General features: G+C 44.0%; 4 non-coding genes across 4 annotated transcripts; all 4 read left to right on the top strand.

Annotated features, from left to right (window-relative positions):
• Positions 1-3,566: 3,566 nt before the first annotated feature.
• trnar-acg (transfer RNA arginine (anticodon ACG)) lies at positions 3,567-3,639 on the top strand. The gene has a single exon. It is a non-coding gene; the product is annotated as a tRNA-Arg (tRNA).
• A 7,398-nt stretch (positions 3,640-11,037) lies between these two features.
• Positions 11,038-11,110, top strand: trnar-ccu (transfer RNA arginine (anticodon CCU)). The gene has a single exon. It is a non-coding gene; the product is annotated as a tRNA-Arg (tRNA).
• A 2,727-nt stretch (positions 11,111-13,837) lies between these two features.
• On the top strand, positions 13,838-13,908 carry trnag-acc (transfer RNA glycine (anticodon ACC)). Its single transcript has one exon. It is a non-coding gene; the product is annotated as a tRNA-Gly (tRNA).
• A 557-nt stretch (positions 13,909-14,465) lies between these two features.
• Positions 14,466-14,539, top strand: trnal-aag (transfer RNA leucine (anticodon AAG)). The gene has a single exon. It is a non-coding gene; the product is annotated as a tRNA-Leu (tRNA).
• The last annotated feature ends 3,085 nt before the right edge of the window (positions 14,540-17,624 follow it).

Here is a 17,624-nt window from a genome sequence, read left to right on the forward strand (position 1 = left end):
GCCCGTACAGGGCTCGAACCCACAACCTTGGCGTCACTAGCACCACACTCTAACCCACTGAGCTAACCGGCCTCACGACAGTGGTCCTCTCTGTGCTGCAAAAAATCGAACTCAGGGAATTTCTTTTGTCCTCCTTTGAATAGAAAGCTGTGTAATTCAGTGTATGGGCTTTCTCATGCAGTTTTTATGGTTCTTGTAACCCAAATCCTACACTGGCCTGAAGTGCCCCCCCATTTCACAGCATTTTTCAGCTGATTTAAAATGTACCTAAAGGAGGAGCATTATTGAAGACCATCAATTACCAAGAGCTTTTGTCAAAGGTTTTGGTGGTCATTTTTAATGACCACAGAGCGCTGTGACCTCGGTTTTACATCTCATCCAAAGGACGGCACCCTTTTACAACACAGCGTCTCCGTCACTATGCTGGGGCATTGGGACCCGCACAGACCTCAGGGTGAGGGCCCCCCGCCGGCACTGTTACGTCCCAGTGTGTGTTCTGTGTGTTTTTCTGTTATGTCCACACTGCTGACCCTTGATTGTTCTCCCTTCCCCATTGGCCAACCATCACACCACTGTTTCAATATGATGTCATCATTAATTAGCCTTCAGCCAATCAGAACACATTTTATTCACTATATAACATGGAGGCTTTCAGAAAGAAAAGGCCTTTCGTTTGACTTCGGTCCCGTTCGGTTTTGGTTTTCGCTTCGCTTCGCTTCGCTTCTTGTTATTGCTTTGGCTTCGTTTGTTGGTTTGTTTTGCTTTGTGTTTGTGTATTTTCGTATAGCTTCGGCTTTGTTGTTTTGTTGGTTTTACGTTAGTTTCTTTGTACTTTCGTTTGTTTGTGTGTTCATCCTTGATTTGTCTTTACCTTGCCCAAGTGTTACATGTTCAACTTATGTGTTCTTTTGTACCCTGTCCTGTTGATAACTCTTGTTTTTCCTTATTTGTATTCCTGGTTCACTTGTGTTTTTGTGTGAACTTTTGTATATAAGGTTAGTTTAGGTTGTTGGGTACACTTACACACTTAGTTAATTTTGTATTAGTACACTAGTTTAGTACGGGTGAGTGCCATTTGTCTTGTATGGTTTTGGGTAGTCAGTGCAGGTTAACTAGGGTGTTGAAGACGCAGAAGACCGTGTGTTTCTGGTTTTCTTTTGTAGTCAGATTAGCTTTCCCTCACTGTCCTAGCCAGCTCCATTTTGTTTGTTATTTTCTTTTCTTTGGCACCACTCTAGTTCCTTACCCTTATCACGCTTCCTAGTCCCTCACCAAAACCCATCTGCTTCCAAAAGACTTATCCTAAATGTTACACCCCTTTTCCCCTAGACACTTGGGGTTGTAACATTATTGGGGGCTCGTCCGGGATATCAAATTCCCGTCCTAAGGATTTTTTTTTGTGTTGCAGAATTTTGGTGTTGGTACAGGATTTTGATTTGTGGATTGTGTTTTGGCAAGGTACTGTAGTTATGGCTACTTTTGATTTGCGAAAGTTTGTGGAGGAACCTTCCTTTGAGCAGCTGGATAAGTGTAGGAAGGACGAATTGCTCCAAATTGCTGATTACTTCCAGATTCAGGTTTCGACGCAAGTTCTTAAAAGGGACGTCAAGAGAGCTGTGATGGATAGGTTGGTAGAGTTAGAGGTCATTGCATTAACGAGCAGGTACGCCGGTTCTCCTGGGGCTGGTGCTAAACCTGCTATGGTGGTGGAAGAACAGGACGAGGTGCAGGGGGTGGCTGAAGACTTAGTGGAGGCTGAGGTCAAGGCCACCTTGCCTCCCTTTGAACCGTTCTCTCCGGTCTCCGCCGGGTCAAAAAGCGACACTCGCCTGAAAGTTCATTTGGCCCGCTTGCACATGGAGGCGCAGGAAAAAGCCCAAGTGCGCCAGGCAGAATTTGAATTGCGCCTTGCAATTCGTAAGATGGAGATTGAGGCGGAGAAAGAGGTTAAGCTCCGACAGCTTGAGCTAGAAGCACGAAAGAATGCTCCTGCTGTGCAGCCAACCCACTCCGAGGCCTCTAGCGTGTCTCCTTTGCAAGATCCACTCTCTACCACCTTTGATGTAAGTAAGCACATTGCTTTAGTTCCTCTGTTTAGGGAGACGGAAGTTGATTCGTACTTTGGTGCATTCGAGCGAATTGCCACATCACTTCGTTGGCCTAAGGAGGTTTGGTCACTGCTTTTGCAGTGTAGATTAGTGGGCAAAGCTCAGGAAGTTTGTTCTACACTTTCTTTAGAAGAAAGTTTGAATTACAATACTGTGAAAGCTGCTATCTTACGGGCTTATGAATTGGTTCCTGAGGCTTATAGACAACGCTTCAGAAATCATCGTAAAGTGTCAGACCAGACATTTGTTGAATTTGCTAGAGAGAAGGGCACTCTCTTTGATAAATGGGTTGTAGCCAGTAAAGTGAGTGACTTTAACTCATTGCGTGAGTTAATGCTCTTAGAGGAATTTAAGAACTGTTTGCCTGAACGCATTGTTGTGTATTTGAATGAGCAAAAAGTAACTACTTTATCGCAAGTCGCTGTTTTGGCAGATGAGTTCGTGCTCACTCATAAGAATGTTTTCATGTCTGTGCGTGCGGAGAAGACTTTGTCTACTCTAAGTTCCCAGTCTCAGTCTCCCCCAGTAAAAACTAGTTCCTCACGTCTTAAAGAGGAGCGTGAATGTTTTTATTGTCACAAGAGAGGTCATATAATTGCAGATTGTTTGGCCCTAAAACATAAGCAGCAGCAACAGCAACATCCTAAGAGTGCTGGGTTTGTTAAGACTGTTTCCCGTTCTGCTATTCCTTTGTCTAGTGAAAACAGTCTCCCTGACCCTAGTTATGATTAGTTATTTTTTTTCACTTTACCGTGAATCGGGCTCGGCTGCACAGAGGAGAGAGGACAGGTGACAGGGGAGTCACACGCTGGCGGTTTGAATACGCGGAAGATCACTGAGGGATCCACAGTATATGGACCCTCCGTGCGCCATCAGTCCACACTCCGGACTCTGAATCCTGCCATCCGAGTTAAGATCTCGGCAGAACCTGAGGCGCAGTTCCTTCTTAAAACGTAATCTGGTGAGCATTTCTAGAATCGTACTTGTATAGATGCAGCCTTTAATGTGTTGCTAGGTTAAAATTGATGATTTCTTGAACTTCAGTAGGCAACTGCCCTCTTGATTTCGGATTTAATTTCTTTATTACAGGGGCGCTTTTATGAAGACAGAGTCATGTTCAGGTACTTTGCTTGATGGAGGAAGCTCATTTCAGACTCTGTGATCTGCTCACCTGGAAAGGTCTGCTGTACTACTATAAGAGAGAAGTAGAGTCTGGAAGAAGGGACAATTTTATGATGCTTTGGAAGATAATGTTTTTTTTTTTCTTTGAAATCGAAATGAATCAGAATATCAGTGCAAAAGACAAACTCTTGGTTTGGTTTAAAGAGATATGGTTTTAAAACAGACAAAATGTAGAAAACAGGTGTTTCTCACTTTTGGAAAAGAATGGACCGGGGGTAATATTTTACTAGTTGCAGTGCTGATCTCACTGGGTTACAGTCCTGCAGTATCACACCAGGGCCAGTGGCGCAATGGATAACGCGTCTGACTACGGATCAGGAGATTGCAGGTTCGACTCCTGCCTGGCTCGGGTTGTTTTTAAAAGCATCGGGCTACTCCCTAAGCAGTCTGTGCTACTTACTGCATTGTAATCGTACCCAGTAAGAGATTTCCTTCATGTAAATGAACTGCACCTGACAGCATTAGAAAAACACCTGGGCTCAGTACGGTGCTGAGAGCTCAGCGTTGCTGTTGTTCTAATTAGCACGCACTGCATCGGCTATGAGCCCGAACTTTTCAAATATTCCGATCAGTTAGTCAACACGTAGTCCACATGAACGGTAGAAATATTCTCGTCTGTCTCTTGTTTGTATAGAACTGAATGTCCCTGACAATGTACTGTTAGTTTTAATTGAAGAACGGCATTTGTGTTCAAATATACCAGACAAGTTACCGGGGTAAAGTTAGCTTGAAGTTCGAAAACGATTTTGGCACGCCTGTAGCGCTTTCACGAAATCTCTTAGAGTTACAAAAACACTTGCTTTGTGTATAAAATACATTGTGGATGCTTTCTCAGCCTTTACTTTTTCGTTTTTATGACATTTGTTTGACCAAGCACGAATATGCTTTTGTCCATATCTCCGCAATGGAAGCACAGAACGCCTTCAAACCAAAAGCATTTTAAAGACCACGACTTGTGGATATTTCCACAGCCTTTACATCAATCTATCGGTGAGCTAATTATCTTTTTTTAAACCTCCGGTTTTTCATCGATGCGTAATTACGCACGAACTGGAACCCGGGGGACCGCTGTGTGCACACGTTCACAAAGCGAGAAATACTGTTCAATACGGCTTCATGCGAAAAACCCGTATACTGTATGACCATAGGAAGCAGAACAGCGCGGTCTCCCATTACCCAGACTGTAAGCACGGGAATAAAGCTTTGTTTGATTTCTGAAACCCTTCCTTTACGTCCTGTTTTCATTCAGGTAAGGGTCAACTATATTCACAATACTACTGACAGCAGGAAGATTAAAATATTCTTTACTCAGCAGCTTATTAAAAACAGCTCCCATGATGTTCAAACCGATTTTTTACACAGAACACTGACACAGCTTTGTGTTCTGAATCTCTTTTTCTCTTGCTTTTATTTAATGTGGCACAATGCACTGGTTCACAAACCAATAGCATTTAAACCACAGCACCCACAATGCTGCAGGTAAGTGTTTTGCACACTAAGCAGGTCATCTGACTATTCCCAGCTTTGTTTTGGGTTATGGAACCTTTATTTTTTTATGATTTTCTGAAGATAACACTACAGGTGGGATGGGTGGGTTGTCTTCATGGCTCAATAGCATTTCAAATACAGCACCCACACTGCTGAAACCAAGTGTTTTACACACCAGACAGGCCCCCGAACCTCATACAACCTTGCTGTGGCTGTGGCCCCTTTCTTTAATTTTTTTATGATTTTCTGAAGATAACACTACAGGTAATACACTGGGACAGGTGGGTCGTCTTCATGGCTCAATAGCATTTCAAATACAGCACCCACTCTGCTGAAACCAAGTGTTTTACACACCAGACAGGCCCCCAAACCTCATACAACCTTACTGTGGCTGTGGCCCCTTTCTTTATTTTGTAATGATTTTCTGAAGATAACACTACAGGTAATACACTGGGACGGGTGGGTCGTCTTCATGGCTCAATTGCATTTCAAATACAGCACCCACTCTGCTGAAACCAAGTGTTTTACACACCAGACAGGCCCCCAAACCTCATACAACCTTACTGTGGCTGTGGCCCCTTTCTTTATTTTGTAATGATTTTCTGAAGATAACACTACAGGTAATACACTGGGACGGGTGGGTCGTCTTCATGGCTCAATAGCATTTCAAATACAACAGCCACACTGCTGAAACCAGGTGTTTTACACACCAGACAGCCCCCAGAACCTTATACAACCTTGCTGTGGTTGTGGCCCCTTTCTTTATTTTTTTATGAGTTTTTCAATATGGCACCATTAGACAGGCGGTACATGGGGATAGTACATCGTGCTCTTCACGAGTCAATAGCTCTTCAAGCACAACAGCCACAGTGCTGCAACCAGGTGTTTTACACACCAGACAGCTCCCCTAACCTTATACAACCTCGCTTTGAGTTGTTTAACATTTCTTTCAAATCACTTGGGTTCATCAATCATTTGATCATTTTTCAGCGTGGAATAAACCTATTACTTGTTCCTTGGAGATTACCATCTGCTGATAAGATATGATCGCTATATTGACCATATACAATTTCTTGCATAAGGAATTCATATTTTGCATACACCGATCCCCCCGGAGTCCCAAGTGATTCTGGTTTTGGAAAGCTAAAGGACAATGAGCTTCACGATACCAGGGGGACAGTGGGTGGTCAAGTCTCCCCTAAACAATGGATCTTGTCAGATTATGATGTCAGTGCATTTAATAAATGTTGTTGAACTCTCTTTAGCCCAAATACAGAGGAGCCCAGACCCAGAATGTTACTGACAGAGAGTGATCTCATTATGTGTGTTTGGATTTTAACAACTATTTTTATTGTTTGCTAGAACCAAAACAATCTATGTTAGACATTTTCATCTTCAGCCAAAAATACAAACCTGTGTACGTAGTGTGGTGCAGGTTCTTGTCCCATCCTGCTCTTGGTCCAGGTTGGAGGGTTGCACCGATTCTGAATCTTGTTAGCTGGTATGGATGGGTTTGGGGGTGTTGATACCAGAGTGGTCCAGGAGGGGGATTCAGGTGTCTCGGGGGCATTCTTGTTTTTCTATGAGTTCAGGTTGATTCTGTTGGTTCTGTCATGAATCTCCCTCACGCAGGCAAGCGCTCCCGCATTCCCTCGAGCTCTCCCCATACCAAACGTGCACATGTCAATCAGTCCTCTACTTAAACCCTCATCTGTTCCCCGGTCATTGCTCACGATTGAGATTCTGTCCCGGAGCTTACCTACTAACTACGCTTTTGCCTTACTATGACTTCTCCCCTGGACCTCGACCCCGCTTTTCCGACAACTGCTTTAGCCACTCGATTTTGTACCTTCGCCTGTTTTACGCTTTCTCGGATCCTGACCCCAGCCTGTCTCTTCATTTACGCCTCTGCCTACCAACGCAACTTCTACGCCTTCCCGGACTCGGGCCCCTGCCTGTTTACTCCGACTACGCCTGCGTCTTGGGCCAACCCTACCAAGGGCACCGCATTGGATCCCTATCCTCAGCAGTCAGCCCCTGCGTGACAGGTTCTGAGTGTCTTGGTTACATCCGTTTGTGTGTATAGATGAAAAAGCTATTGAAGAGCACCCCCACACCCCCCACCCGTCTTGGTGGAAGTTGCCATGTTCAAAAAATCCTAAAAAGATAATTAAAGTTGCACACAACAAAGCATGACTGTGAAAGGTCAGGAGGCCTGCCTAGTGAGCACAACACTTGATTACAGTCAAAAAAAACATTAAAAAATAAAGAAATGTTCCACAACTCAAAGCGAGGTTGTATAAGGTTAGGGGAAATGTCTGGTGTAAAACACCTGGTTGCAGCACTGTGGCTGTTGTGCTTGAAGAGCTATTGACTCATGAATAGCACCCCCCAATCCCCATGTACCGCCTGTCTAATGGTGCCATATTGAAAAACTAAAATTCTTATTAAAAAAATAAATAAAGGGGCCACAACCACAGAAAGGTTGTATAAGGTTAGGGGACCTGTGTGGTGTGTAAAACACTTGGTTTCAGCAGTGTGGTTGTTGTATTTGAAATGCTATTGAGCCATGAAGACTACCCACCTATCGCACTGTGTTACCTGTAGTGTTATCTTCAGAAAATCATAAAAAAATAAAGAAAGGGGCCACAGCCACAGCAAGGTTGTACGAGGTTCTGGGGCCTGTCTGGTGTGTAAAACACTTGGTTTCAGCAGTGTGGGTGCTGTATTTGAAATGCTATTGAGCCATGAAGACGACCCACCCGTCCCAGTGTATTACCCGTAGTGTTATCTTCAAAAAATCATAAAAAATTAAAGAAAGGGGCCACAGCCACAGCAAGGTTATATAAAGTTAGGGGGCCTGTCTGGTGTGTAAAACACTTGGTTTCAACAGTGTGGGTGCTGTATTTGAAATGCTATTGAGCCATGAAGACGACCCACCTATCCCAGTGTATTACCTGTAGTGTTATCTTCAGAAAATCATAAAAAATTAAAGAAAGGGGCCACAGCCACAGCAAGGTTGTACGAGGTCCGGGGGCCTGTCTGGTGTGTAAAACACTTGGTTTCAGCAGTGTGGGTGCTGTATTTGAAATGCTATTGAGCCATGAAGACGACCCACCTGTCCCAGTGTATTACCCGTAGTGTTATCTTCAAAAAATCATAAAAAATTAAAGAAAGGGGCCACAGCCACAGCAAGGTTATATAAAGTTAGGGGGCCTGTCTGGTGTGTAAAACACTTGGTTTCAACAGTGTGGGTGCTGTATTTGAAATGCTATTGAGCCATGAAGATGACCCACCTATCCCAGTGTATTACCTGTAGTGTTATCTTCAGAAAATCCTAAAAAATATAAAGAAAGGTTCCACAACCCAAAACAAAGCTGGGAAAAGTCAGAGGACCTGCTTAGTGTGCAAAACACTTGCTGCATTGTGGGTGCTGTGGTTTAAATGCTATTGGTTTGTGAACAGAATACCCCTATCCCAGTGCATTGTGCCATATTAAATAAAAGCATGACAAAAAGAGATTCAGAATGCAAAGCTGTGTCAGTGTTCTGTGTAAAAAATCGGTTTGAACATCATGGGAGCTGTTTTTAATAAGCTGCTGAGAAAAGAATATTTTAATCTTCCTGCTGTCAGTAGTATTGTGAATATAGTTGACCCTTACCTGAATGAAAACAGGGCGTAAAGGAAGGGTTTCAGAAATCAAACAAAGCTTTATTCCCGTGCTTACAGTCTGGGTAATGGGAGACCGCGCTGTTCTGCTTCCTATGGTCATATACGGGTTTTTCGCATGAAGCCGTATTGAACAGTATTTCTCGCGTTGTGAACGTGTGCACACAGCGGTCCCCCGGGTTCCAGTTCGTGCGTAATTACGCATCGATGAAAAACCGGAGGTTTAAAAAAAGATAATTAGCTCACTGATAGTTTGATGTAAAGGCTGTGGAAATATCCACAAGTCGTGGTCTTTAAAATGCATTTGGTTTGACGGCGTTCTGTGCTTCCATTGCGAAGATATGGACAAAAGAATATTCGTGCATGGTCAAAAAAATGTCATAAAATCGAAAAAGTAAAGGCTGAGAAAGCATCCACAATGTATTTTATACACAAAACAAGCATTCTCGCAACTCTAAGAGGTTTCGTGAAAGCGCTACAGGCGTGCCAAAATCGTTTTCGAACTTCGAGCTAACTTTACCCCGGTAGACAAGTTTACCTAACTGCTCATGCGCCACTCAGTTGTAATTAGTCAAGAAATAAAGTCGAAAACCAGCTGCGGGTTTGAATCTGAACGTTTGAGATTTCAGCGCATTTTACTTACATTGACAAATGATAGAGATTCGAAGAGAGATCCTTCAGACCAGCAAGCAAACCCACGGCTATTTCGGTTTTCTATCTAGGCAACGTTGGTGTCTGCAATAGCATACATGAAAGCGTGATGCAATTTCTGTGGCTACATTTGTTGCACGTCATGCACAGTAAGAGTGTTTCTAACACCAAATAAAAAGTCAACAATTAGCGATGACGCCTTCTCCTCAGTTAACCCACTGAAACCCTTGCTGTTAACAGTTCTTTACTGCGTGGTTTACGAGCACCTACATATCGTGTCGGTTCTTTCAGCTTTATTCATTAGGTTTTCAAAGGCATAAGTAGAGCACCAGAGGTGCGAACGCAAAATGTGTGGTTACCTGAAGAATTGCTTTCAATGGCAGCGGGTCCAAGCGATTTAGCGTTTTTATAGTGCCGGGAAAGGAGAAACGGCACTTTGCCTTTGCCGCGCAGGCACAAGGCGACGTGCGGCAGACGCCGGAGTCGGCAAGTTCCGAACTTGCGCGGGGAGTCCCCAACGCACTTAACCACTCGGCCACGACAAAAGCGAGTTTGCTGCCGCCGCATTCCTCCTATAATCTAACACGGAGTGCGAGGTGGCTGCGGAAACCTTTTTAAAGTCGCTCTCCGTTAAAAAAAATACCTTTCACAAGATTCGTGCCGGCAGACAGACACGCCTCAGAGGGTTTAAGGCTGGCTTCACGTTCAAATGATAAAGTCCCCCAGTCCGGATGTCAAAATGCAACTTTGGCAGACAGAAAAAACATCAACAAACCACAAAAGGTTTTTACAAGCTGCACCACACTGCACTTTCAAAAGCATTTACATTCGTGTTAGACGCGGGAATTGCCTTTGATTTGCGCGCTTACGAACGCCATGGAAAACGAAACAAAACTAAAGCCCTCAGCTCCTGCACTTGATTATAATGCCGTTACGTGTCGAGGCAGGAATTTATGTCATCCTACCACTGCAACACGGGGAATAGAGAGAAATGAGTACACGCTACGAATTGTCTCTTATCAGTCCCTACAGTTGTAAGGCGCCTGGAAGCGTGCACCCCCATCATTAATCTTTGCGCATCTGTGCAAGGTAAACTCTGGAGCAGTCTTTGAAACGGCTCAAAGGAAACACGTGATTGATTCCATGTGCATCTGGGGTTCATTTCTTATTTACATTTAATTCAAGGGAAAGGCTTGGGTCAGTTTCAGACGGCCTCCAACAGCGAGATTCAAGCGCCCCACCTTCAGCCCAATCTGCGCAGCCAGAACGCCAACGGTTCCTATGCTCTCCGGGGTGCGGTTGTGACCCCGTAACCTAAAATGTTGGTGGCAGACAAATGGAGACTAAAAGGTGACGTCCTAGGACATGACTACATTGTGGGGATGGTGACCATTGCTTGGAAAAGAGTGCGAGGCCCCTTTAGAAAAACATTTTGTTAACAGACATTCTGCCTCAGCCTAAACACCTATAGCTTGCAAAGCGCATGCTATTAGACAGGCACCTCTGCAAGACCTTAAGAGTCTCTTAAACTAGTGATAGTAAGGTGTTCCCAATTGGCGATGTTCGGCTTTCAAATCATCTCTCCGTGGAAGCGCCGAGATGCAGCTGTTTAAGGCTTAGAAGCAGCTGACTGTTTTACTGCCTAACTGATCACTGTCAGTCAGGGAGCTCAGAGGTGAAAAGCCTGTCTGAGAGACAATTCGCCGTCGATCAGTTCAATATGTTCCGTACCAGCTCGGCGCACCTGAGATCATCTTGGTAGCCGTGTAGCTCAGATGAGTGAGAGCGTGTGTGTGTACCACCGTGATTGGATGCCGGTCCTTCTCAGGTCACAGTAAACCTTCTGCTGCCTAACTTTCCTAATTTTGTGGATCCCTTTGAAAAAGCAAAGGAAAAAAAAAACTGGCTCTTCATCAGCGTGATCGACCCAACCCAGTGTGCCCCAGTGGCCTAATGGATAAGGCACTGGCCTCCTAAGCCAGGGATTGTGGGTTTGAGTCCCATCTGGGGTGCTCCTGTCCCATTTTGAGCGTACAAATGTCCTTGTGATTTGCAAAGCTGCAACCCCACCTTACTCAGTGAGCGTCTCTGCTTTTCTCTCACATACAGTTGGGAGAAAAACTTTTGTAAACAGCCCTTTGGAATGATGTGGATTTCTGCATGAATGGCTCCTAACATGTGATCTTATCTTTATCTAAGTCATAATAATTAATAAAGAGAGTCTGATTTAACAAACAACACACGCCCAACATTTGACATTGCTGTTTCTTTATTGACCAAATGGTTTAAACAATCAAGGTCATTGATGGAAAAAGTACGTGAACCCTTATATTAAGGAGCTAGTGGAACCTCCTTTATGACAAAAACCTCAACCCCCACTTTCTGTAGCGGCTTGTCAGACCTGAGCAGCGGTTAGGAGGTATTTTGGCCTATGTATATTTTTGGGATGTCTTGCGCTGAATGGCCTGCTTCAGATCACGCCACAGCACTTCAATGGGATTGGGGTCAGGACTCTTACTTGGCCATCCCAACATACGGAATTTCTTCTGTTTCAGCCACTCTGTTGTTGATGTACTCCTTTGTTTTTGTCATGTTGTAAGACCCAGCGTCTTTTGAGTTTTAGATCACAGGCAGACACCCTGACATTCTGCTGTAGAATTTCCTGATACATCTTGGAATTCATCGGTCCCTCGATGCCTCCGCCATGCTTCCCAGGTGGGATGAGGTTTTGGAGTTGGTATGCGGTGTTTTGTTATCTCCAAACATAACGCTGTGCACATTTACCAACAAGTTCAACTTTTGTCACGTCTGTCCACAGAACATTGTTCCAGGAGTTGCTGTGGAACATCCATGTGGTCTTTAGCAAACTTGAGAGGGGCTGTGGTGGTTTTTTTTGGGGGGAGAGCAGTGGTTTCCTCCGTGGTGACCTCGCATGATCACCACTCCTGTTCAGATTTCTTCTTATGGTGGACTCATGAACACAGACGTAAGACAAAGTAAACCACCTGTTTCCTAGATCCCATCCCCAGTCAGCTAGTCAAAGATTCCCTCGAAGGACTGGCAGGACCTATAATTAGTATGATGAATGCATCGCTTGCGTCAGGCGTCGTACATGATCAATTTAAGGTAGTGGTTCTTAGACCGCTCCTTAAGAAGTCAAATTTGGATCCACAAGTTCTTAACAACTACAGGCCTGTCTCAAAGGTCCCATTTCAATCTAAAAGTCTTGAAAGAATAGTTGTTGCCCAACATCAAATGGATTCAAATAATATACTTGAGAAATTTCAGTCTGGTTTCTGAAACTGCATTAACAAGAGTCGTAAATTATATTCTCTTAGCTACTGATGCGGGGAATACAACAGTGCTAGGTTGCAACAGTGCTAGGAATGCAAACTTTAGGTTGCGCTTCTTCATGCTGCATCATTGGCATGAGTGGAGCTTTTTAAACGTCTGTACTTACTGCGCCCCATAAGAAATCGTTTGTCCCTGTTCAAAAGAGATTGTGCGATGTCCTGCAGCGTTCGCAAAGCAAACCTTTGACAGTTTGAATAGAGGAATTTATTCTGCTTCCTGTGCGTGCAGTAGTTACAAACTTGAACGTCTTTACACGATCTCCTGCAGTTTTCAGTGGGCAGGCTTGGTCAGATGGCTTGGAAAAACGCACTGTTTCGGCTCGGGAAACATCATGAGCAGTGTCCTGCATGTTTTCTGTGTATAGCTGTCTTTTAACGCATACAGAATTCATTCGAAATCATTGATTTCTCCAATTAACAAGGGTCCCTTAAATGATGAGTCAAAGTAACATCTAATCGGATTAGTTTCCTTAGAGCTGGTTCAGAGTTTGCTCAAGAGTTTACCTTTCACAGATGCGCAAAGAAGAATGTTGGGGGTGCACGCTTCAAGGCACCTTACAGCTGTAGGGAGTGATTCGAGACGATTCGTGGCGTGTGCTCGTTCCCATATACCATACGCCCCGGCGTGCAGTGCTAGGATGACGTACAATACCACTTGGGCACGTAACAGCGTTATATGCAAGTGCGGGACGTGAGGGTTTTCGTTTGTTCGTTTTGTTTTGCTCTGCTTTGCTTTGTTTTGCTTTCCATCGCGTGGGTAAGAGCGTAAATAAAAAGGCGATTCCTGCGTCTACCACTAATGTAAGAGCTATTTCAAGTGCGGCGTGGTGCGGCTTTTCAAATGCTTGTGGACATTTCTCTGTTGTTGATTCTTTTTTTGTGTGTAACAAAGTGGCATTTTCATGTCCGGACGGGGAGACTTTATCATTCCGACATGAAGCCACCCTTAAGTCCTCTGAGGCATGTCTGTCTGCAAGGCTTGTATTTTGGAAATGTTTTTTTGAAACGGAGAACGACTTTGAAATAGGCTTCCGCCGGCGCCTTGCGATCCAGGTAAGATTGTAGCAAGAACGCAGCGGTGGTGGGGCTTGCTGTAGTCGTGGCCGAGTGTTTAAGGCGATGGACTAGAAATCCATTGGGGTCTCCCTGCGCAGGTTCGAATCCTGCCGACTACGTTGTCCGCCTCCAGTTGGTGTGTTCCGGCGCAATCAAAGAAGCGCGCCTCTTTGCTGTTCCTGGTGGTTTTAAAACGCCCAATCGCTTGTACCCGCTGCCTTGGAAATAAATTCTTCAGTGTCCGCAAATGGCATTTTGCAGCTGGAAGCATGTCGACGCTTTTTGCACAGAGCACCAAAAAAGCGTCTTTTTTGAAGGCCCAGACACTGAGCGTTGGTGGTTCAGTGGTAGAATTCTTGCCTACCACGCGGGAGGCTTGGGTTTGATTCCCGGCCAATGCAGTGGCTTTTGCAGCGAGTGGCTCCATCACTTGCATCCCCTTGCAACTCGCAACTGAAAACCCACTGAAACTAAGCAGGTGTGAGCCAGGTCAGTACCCGGATGAGGGTAAGCTACAGGGAAAAACAAAGCTTCCAGCTGGAAGCGGTGTTAATGGTGCCGGCGGGGGGGCGCTCACCCTGAGGTCTGTGCGGGTCCCAATGCCCCAGCATAGTGACGGCGACGCTGTGTTGTAAAAGGGCGTTGTCTTTCGGATGAGATGTAAAACCGAGGTCATAGTGCTCTGTGGTCATTAAAAATGACCACCAAAACCTTTGACAAAAGCTCTTGGTAATTGATGGTCTTCAAAAATGCTTCTCCTTTAGGTACTTTTTAAATCAGCTGAAAAATGCTGTGAAATGGGGGGACACTTCAGGCCAGTGTAGGATTTGGGTTACAAGAACCATGAAACTGCACGAGAAAGCCCGTACACTGAATTACACGGCTTTCTATTCAAAGGAGGGCAAAAGAAATTCCCTGAGTTCGATTTTTTGCAGCACAGAGAGGACCACTGTCGTGAGGCCAGTTAGCTCAGTTGGTTAGAGCGTGGTGCTAAGAATGCCAAGGTCACGGGTTCGATCCCCGTACGGGCCAGGTTCTTTTCTCCTCTCTTACCAAAGCTGTTAGGTTCCTTTCCGTGGTGAGAGGGGTTGTCATGCAACGCTGCCACATAGTGCCGACAGACGAGTGTTGCAGGAGAAGAGAAAAGTGTTTGAAGATTTAAGAGTGTCTTAGGTGGAGCCAAAATCAAGTGTCACAAATGTAAGTGGTTGGATTTCCAATGTTTAATATGGTAAAAATAAGCGGAAGTTATCTGCCGGTCATGGCACAGTCTGCCATGCTTTTGTCATATACTGTAAAGTGGTGTCGAACTGGAGCCTCACCATTTGCATATGTGAGGCTCCAGTTATACATCGAGTGTCACATTAAATTACAAAAATGAAGAGAGTTAAAGCAGCTGGAGGGGTTTTCTTACAACTTTTAAGCTGACACAGTTTTGGAAAATGTTTCCTTCACGCTGCACTGTACAACATAGGCAGCCAAGAGTCTCTAAAACAAAACAGAATGGACAGATAGGAGAAAATTCCCACTCGTCCTGAAGTTCCCAAAATCCAGCACTGAGCGTAAACAAAGTGTCTAAGTAGCGTGGGAATGCTAACCCTAACCCTAGCTGGAGTTTGAGCAATCCAGCACTGAGCGTAAAAAGATGAGTCAAAGTAACGTCTAATCGGATTAGTTTCCTTAGAGCTGGTTCAGAGTTTGCTCAAGAGTTTACCAAGAGGACATTGATTCGTCAAATATACGTATATTCACGGCGAAAATACGGCTATACGTATATATACGTCGCCTCGACGTATAATCAACGTCAAATTGCAACCGTAAAATTGACGACATTAATAAACGCATATATAACGTCGAAAACACATCTAACACAGTGCCTGAGGCTTTTTACTGTACGTATCGTGTGTGCCGCAACTAGGAGTATACGGCTCTCTGCACAGTGTACGAAGTAAATTATTTTCGCAGTAATTAATTTACACGTGTATAATAAATATAGTAAATATAATAAATTAATTACTGCGAAAATAATTTTCTTCGTAAATCCTGCAATCCAGATGATTGGGGCATTGGTGCATGGCTACAGTCTGTGTTAGGAACATGGAGAGGGTCTCTGGTTCAATACATATTTGTGGGTCTGGTATTATTCGTTATGATCATATCGTTAATATCCTGTTTGAAAAACATGTGGACTAAAGCTGCTGCTTCTGTGCTAATTGTACGCCCTGAAGGGATCATGAAGGTCAAAAAATGATTTCATGGGAAAGGTTCTCTTATCTAGTGGCAGAACCTGATGGGTAGAACAATATAGTTTTAAGGGGGGTTACCCTTGGGAGTGATTCCCCTAGATGCAAATGATTTTTGTGGTTTGTTTGTTCATAATAAGATGTTTTGCAGGAACGGAACAAAGAGAAATTTTACAACTTCAGCTAGAATTGTTCTGCAAAACGCCACAGCTGAGGCAGGGGAACAATGTGTAGATTTTTCTAAGAGTTATTACCCAGTTGTTGACCAATCTGTTGACCAAAGTTGACCAAAAAAGCCTAAGATTATGCTGGGCTCCAGCCCACAGGGATTTACCTGTGCTGTAAGAACTAATGAGTGAATAAGGAGACTGGATTCTGGTGAAAGACTTCAGGAAAAAGAAATGGTGTTCACTCAGGTGGAGGGGGCTGTACCAGGTGCTGCTGACCACTCCCACTGCTGTGAAGGTCACAGAAATGGTGCCCTGGGTTCATGCTTCCCACTGTAAAAAGGTCACAAACGAACTGAGCAAAGCGCAGGAGTGATGTCTCCACAAGGACAGATGGGGATAACCTGCTTGGGACTGATGTGCACAGCCCTTTTCCTTTTTATGTAGAAGCCTGTCACCACCCCAAAAGAGGAAGAATCTAAACATGAAGCCTCTTTGTATACAAACTGGCTGAATGAAACTGATAATGAGGGGGATATGAGTAATTTGTGGTATAAATTTATAAATCATACTGTAAAGTTAAAGAAATTTAATGCATCTTGTTATATATGTGCTTTAATGCCTCATTCTACAGCCTCACCCATGCGACTTTTTATGAAATGTACTCTTTTATTAATATCACGTTAGAAGGCTTAGACGCTATCAAACAAGAATTAAGGGGAGTTAGATTAATGGCACTTCAGAACAGGTTCGTGCTGGACCTTCAAAATGCAGCATCTGGAGGAGTCTATGCTTTAGTAGGAGACTCCTGTTGTACATATATTCCAGCTAATGACGATGATTACGGAAATCTTACGCTCGCTATTCAGCATTTGAAAGAACTAAAAGACAATGTGAATAAACAGAGAGGCATAAAAGATACACCTGCTTTTCTCTCCTGGTTAGAATCACTGTTTGGGCCAGGGGGAATGTTTTTCTTTTAAGTTACTAACACCGATTATAGGGGCTGTGATACTTGTCTTCCTGTTTTTATGTTGCTGTATGACATGTATTATTCCAATGCTTCGAAATATGGAAATATGGTACCTAGGGGGATAAACTGTTCATCCTTCCAGTCTGGAGAATTGGCAGCTGTCTGACGTCAGTAAGTGATCCTTAAAAATTAATAGTTCCATGACAGTGTGCATCACCAGAAAATCAATTTCAATGCATTAAAACTCTTGTTATCCTTCTGATCATTGAAGTGTCATTGCCCCAGCACTGTATACTCTTACTTTTGACGCCTGTCTGAAGTTGGATCCATTTCTAAGAATGGTGACTCACATATCCTCATGCTCAACTTTGGCTCAACCACACAAACTATGAAGATAATCATCTGCTTTTGCTCCAAGATTTATGTTACTAGGCTCTCTCCTGGGGATCCTCGTGTTCAAACATTGCCCTTATTGTGGATGATCCATGACAGAATTCAGGGAATTCAGAATTCTGATACCTCAGCTCAGATTCTGACTGGGCAGACTGTCATTGCCTGGTGTGAATGTGTGCATATCTGTTTTTGTGCATGTTCTGTGGCCTGTTGTACAGTACATCACAAATGAAAGGGAAATGGAAAACTAAAATAAGACTCAAGTGTTTTATCTTTCATTAACAGTGTTTCATTAGTATCTATGCTAGATCCTGTCATCCACTGCTTACCACGACAGGCTC

The sequence above is a fragment of the Lepisosteus oculatus genome, unplaced genomic scaffold (assembly GCF_040954835.1).
Source record: "Lepisosteus oculatus isolate fLepOcu1 unplaced genomic scaffold, fLepOcu1.hap2 HAP2_SCAFFOLD_827, whole genome shotgun sequence".
NCBI lineage: Eukaryota > Metazoa > Chordata > Actinopteri > Semionotiformes > Lepisosteidae > Lepisosteus > Lepisosteus oculatus.